The sequence below is a fragment of the Sminthopsis crassicaudata genome, chromosome 4 (assembly GCF_048593235.1).
Source record: "Sminthopsis crassicaudata isolate SCR6 chromosome 4, ASM4859323v1, whole genome shotgun sequence".
NCBI lineage: Eukaryota > Metazoa > Chordata > Mammalia > Dasyuromorphia > Dasyuridae > Sminthopsis > Sminthopsis crassicaudata.
The window spans coordinates 120,106,595-120,112,549 of NC_133620.1; the positions used below are offsets into that span (position 1 = coordinate 120,106,595).

A 5,955-nucleotide genomic window follows, 5' to 3' on the forward strand; every position below is an offset into this window, starting at 1 on the left:
ATAAACATCCAATAAAAAGAAAAAAATGCATTATATCAAAAAGGCTGCCTCTTAGCCATCTTTTCTGTCAGTATGAGAAAGCCATTAGAGGATTTTCCCTTTGTCATCATGAACACAATCACTTATAAACAGTTTTATTGAGTCATATTACATTGTGCCCTTTTTTCTTTTAAATTCTACAGGCTCTTTGAAAAATAGTCACTAGACATGCAATTTCATGGATTTGGTTATATTTTGTAGGCCAAAAGCAAACAAACAAAAACTGCAATTATTAATAAAAAGGAGGAGGCACATACATTGTCTTTTAGACCAGATCTTTCAAAGTTTCTAAGCAATTCTTATATCTGGGAAAATGCCAGACACAATAATCAAAGAAAAGTTATTTTTATCTTGATGCATATGAGATGGAGCTATAGTAATTTTGAAACAAGCTCATTATCTGTCCTTTTAGACCTATTTCTGCATCCACCCTCCTTGCAAGTTGAAGCATTCTACTCCCTTTTCTGCAGCTTCTTAGAAGATCTAAGTGCAACAATGAGCAGCAACCAATGTTTCATATGTGCCCACTCTGGCCATTGGTCCTGTAATACCCTATTGGAGGAGGCTTCGACTGAGGAATGAGGAGCCATGGAAGAGATGGTTTTGCCTCAGCGAGGGGTTTCCAATTTGTTTCTTCATCTCTTCCAGACATCTGTTATCTGTGCTAAGTCTGATCATCTTGCCAAGGATTGTAGTCTTCAGAAGGATGCCTGATATAACTGTAGTAGAGGTGGCTACTTTGTCAAGGACTGCAGGGAACCTAAGGGAGAAAGAGAGTAGTGTTGCTACAACTATAGCAAAGTTGGCCAACCATGTAGATAAGTACAAGTGCTATTCGTGTGGAAAGTTTGGGCACATTCAGAAAAATTGCACCTAAGTGAAATGCTATACGTGTGGTGAAACTGGTCTTGTAACCATCAACTGCAGCAAGATGAGTGGTCAACTTATCATTGTGGTGAGTAAAGGCGTCTTGCACTGGAATGCATAATTGAGGCTACAGCTAAATTATCTTCCGTTGTCGCCCTCCTTTTCCTGAATGATTATTTTTATTTATTTTCTCTAAAATTATTTTATCTGAATCCTCCTCACTGGTCAAAGGTTGGCACATAGAGGCTACTTCCAGGCCAGTAGGCTTCACTTGCTCTGTAAGGAGAAAAGGGATGGAAAAATCAACTGTCTGCATTTAACTACCAAAAATATTTGTGTTTAGTTTGGTAAAGGTGTTATGTATATAACTTTTGATTTGTTAATACTTTGTTAAATACTTTGTTAAAGAATCCCCTTTCCACAATAGGGATTAATGAAAGGGAATAATTGAGTCAGATTAGGAAATTCTTTCTGGGTTTCTTGAATGTGATCCCATGCAGGAGGTAAAAAAAAAAATCTGAACTTCCATAAGTAACTTTAATTATATCATGAGTGCCTTGGGTTGTCTGACCTCAGTAGCTGTTAAATTACATTGAATAACATCTGTATCAGGCCCTACAAATAATATCTAATCGAGAGGGAGTAAAAAACTGTATTTGTTTGTTAATGTCCATGACAGAGAGAGAGCAATTAGGATAGAAACCTAAACAGTAACAACCCTGTAATGTTCTTCATCTCTTCATTGGAGATACAGATGGTAAAGGCAAAATTTGGAATACATTTTTCCAAAAGCTAAATCTAAAATCCATAGTAAATGTCAATGCTCAGAGCAAGCTCAATTTAGAACTATTTAGGAGTTGTAGAGAAATGCATTTTCACAGATTAAGATGTTATTTTTGTATACTATATCACTTAGACAATTATTGAGTTTCATTTGCTGTTATCAGTTTTTAAAAGTCAGATGGTAAAAGCAACTGAAGTCCTTTAACATAGAAATATAATTTTGAACTATCAATAAAGCTGGAGAAGGAAGAGGAGTTTGGCTAAAAAAGAAAAAAAAAAGTATTTCTTTTACTTCCTTACTTCTGACATAAGTACTATTGTTTACCACCAATTCTTCAAATTCAAAATGAGTATTACCTTGGGGTGCTTCCTTCTTTTTCAACATTTAACATATTTAAACAGTTAGTAGTTCTGCCAATTTTATGTCCATATTATTTTTTCTCATGCACATCTTTATTTGTACTATTATTACACTAGGATATAATCTTATTATTGCTTACCTAGTTTATTGCAGTAACCATCAAAAATATCTTCCCAAATCTATTCTCTTTTTCATTCAGTTCACTTCTTACACGGTTAGCCTCCTTTATGTATTTATGTATAGACATGTTTTCATCAGTTTTCTCCTCTAAACTTGCCATGACTCCCTATTGCACAATGAGTAAATTTCTTTGCCTGGCATTCAAGATCTATTATATCTATATTTACATATTTTTTTTTGGTGGTGAGAAGGGAAGGTTGGTGTTTTATCAATTACCAAAGTATAATTATATTTTAAACCAATATCTTCTATTTATGATGGTACCCAAATCCCTTTTCTGAGATTTATGTAGTTACTTTGATGGGTTATGAGAATTGAGGGTTGAGAGATCCCCTCTGGTCAATGTTGCAGATTCTTTGGAGAAGAATTCTCAAACCCAAAGTTTGTGCTAATAGGGGATTTATTTACATTAAGAAGACAGCTTTCTTAGTGGGCAAAATCCTGTGAGGAAAATTTTTGGGAAAGTCTAGGTATATAACATGATTTTATGGGGTCTCTTTGACTTTGTATTATCCAGTTTGGCTATATATTTTCTATATACCATTGGACCTCATGAGGTTCAGTTTCTTTATATGTAAAATAAGGCTATTATTTATAGTATATTACTATGATCACAAATAATCTAAATTATTTTCTGTAAAGATTTCAGAGAGGATTACTTTTATTCATTTGTATTCATTCTTGTTAGTTGCCATTTCAGGGAGTGATGTTTTCTGAAAAGGGACCCAAAATTTCCTTTACTTGAGTAACACATAAAGGTACTAATAATTAAGTCTATTGATGTTTAATTGGTGGTTAATGTGTCTTTAATACTTACTAAATAAGAATTAGACATAATGCCTGCTTTTAGGGAGCTTAAAATGTTAACTAGTTAGTCAATAATACACATGAAAGAATTAGAGAATCACATAGTATACATATAATCACATAAGATATCTATAAATTGGGCCATAATGTAATGATTTGTGATCTCATTGAAATACATATTGCTTTTACTCTTATACATCACAGTCCAACCATACCTTCTCATCCTATGGATTTTTGTCTCTATTTTCCTGTAAATTCTCCATAGGCAGCTATCAGCCATATTAGTTGTTTTTGTTTTCTATCTTTTAACATTTTTTGATACTGTGCCATGTTGTGATTATCCATCTGCTATTCTATAAATTATATCCTATGAGTTCCAAATGCTATAGGGATTCAGAGAATGGAGAGGTTAGTTAGAGCTGAGAAATGAGGAAAATCTTACTGGAGAAAATGATATGAGATAAGTTTTGAAATAGTTAGTTTGAGATAGATGGGAGACAGAAAATCATCCTAAGTAAAGAAAACAGATTGCAGAAGCATTAAAAATGGCAAGCAGAAGCATTAAAAATGGCAATGAGTACGATGCTTCCAAGATGCTGAACTAATCAATCTGTCCTCATGAAGTAGAACATTTGGGAAAGTATTATGAAATATGTTTATATAATTAGCATAGGTAGGACCAGCTTTTTGAAGCCTTGTTAAGTCAGAGGAGTTTGGAATGAATATACTTAGCACATAGAGGCAATGGGGATTTTGGAAGTAAAATGGTGAAAAGTAGTATTTAAGGAAAGAACATAGTGATGTGCAGAATGATTTGAAAAGGGAGATCCAGGAGATACCTAAATGGCAAAAACAGACAATTCTCAAAGTAAAAGCAAACTCTTAATCATATGAAAATACTTCAGATGACTAATGACAAAAAAGTACATGTCATTGTTTTGAAGTGATAGAAGCCTAAGCTACAATGGTTGATTACTCATAGAAGGAAAAAAAGAGACATTTTTGGAGGTTAATCATTAACCAGACATCTTTCATTCATTTATTCATTCATTCACTCTTTCATAGGAGGTAGGTGATATAGAGAATAAAATTCTAGACCTAGAGTGAGGAATATCTGAATTCAAACTTGAATTCAAAGACTTCCTAGGTGTGTGGTCTTGGATAAGTCATTTAATTTCCTGCCTCATTTTCCTTATTTGTAAAATGGGGATGACATTATATTTCCATTCCAAGATTGTTATAAGGATCAAATAAGATAACATTTATGAAATGTTTAGCATAATGCTTGGCACATAGTAGATGCTCTATAAATATTAGTTATTATTATTAATGTATTAAGCAAAAATATTAATATTAATAACCAAAATATTTGGTTGTTATTGCTTAATAATAGACACCATTTAGTTCATTAAAGATGATAGATTTATCTAGTCAGGCTTTAGTATCATTAAAAATGAACCATATTTTTATGTATCCCTTTCCTCCCCTTCCTCAAGAGCCAACAATATGACAAATAATAATTTTTTAACTGAGAAAAACAATCAGCACAACTGATTGATACATCAAGAAAGTCTAACAGTATGTGCAATGTCTAATACCTGGACCTCTCACTTATATATGAAGGGGTGAGTTAGGTATGCCTTCTCATGTCCCTTTATATGAGTTCCATTTCATCTTATAATTTTGTTACATTTTCTTTTTATTCCTTTTTCAGTTTTTTATTTTAAATTTAAATACAAAATAGGAAAAGAAAAAAAAAACATTGGCATATGGATAGCAGAACAAAATTCAAATTATTAAACAATATATTTTCATTTCAAGAAAATCTATTTAATAAACACTATATATTATGTTTCCAGCTGTTCGTCATTTCTTTGCTTCATTGTAGGTTTTCTTTTGCTTTCTGCTGTCTACTTTTTACTTTATTCTTTTTTCCCACTTTCAGCCTTCTCCTTCCACAAGAAAGTTATAATTAAGTGGGGATAAATAAATGTATATATATAGATATGTGCATATTTATACACACAATACATTCATACAGAAACATATATACACAAATACAAATATATCTATAATCATATATATAAATATATATGCACATATGCATTCATATACATCTACTGTATTATGCTTGTTTTTTCTCTTTTTCTTTGAAGGTGGATGTCTTCCTTCATAAGTCCAAGTGTTTCTATATTTTTCTACCTCCACCAAGACAACAATATTCTAACCTTATACTCTCTAGTTATTCCAAAGTCTAAAATATTGATTAATATGGGTTAACATATATTGCAGTTTTTCTACTTTTCTCTCTGATTAAAAACTTAGTTTAAAATCACAATTACTTACTCTGATTTTTCTATAGAATAAATTATACTCTTGATTTTTATTTCATGTTTGTGTGTCTCTTACTTTCTAATCCTCCTAACCTCTTCTGCTTTACTTCTGCCTACTACATTGCACCCCCCCACACTTAATCTCCCCGCTTCTAAGGATTCTTTATTTATCCTCTTCCTGAACTTATCCCTTACTCTTTCTATCTGAATTTAGAAGACTTTTATAGCTTTCCAAATTTTACGTATATATATATATATATATATATATATATATATATATATATATATATACATACATACACATACACACACCACACACCACACACACACACATGCACGCGCGCACACACACACACACACACACATATACATTTGAGTCCCATCATACTTTTATAATTTTGCTATATTTAGTTTTGAATATTAGGTTTGTCACTTCCTTCCATTTTTTATTAGTTTTATAATTATAAATTTTTGACAGCATATATGCATGAGTAATTTTTTATGGCATTATCTCTTGTATTCATTTTTCCAGATTTTCCCCTCCCTCCCTCTACTCCCTCCCCTAGATGATAGGCAATCCCATAC

At 32.1% G+C, this 5,955-nt stretch overlaps 1 pseudogene; it reads left to right on the top strand.

The window, feature by feature from the left end:
- The first annotated feature begins 534 nt into the window (after positions 1–534).
- On the top strand, positions 535–1,149 carry LOC141540647 (uncharacterized; annotated as a pseudogene).
- The last annotated feature ends 4,806 nt before the right edge of the window (positions 1,150–5,955 follow it).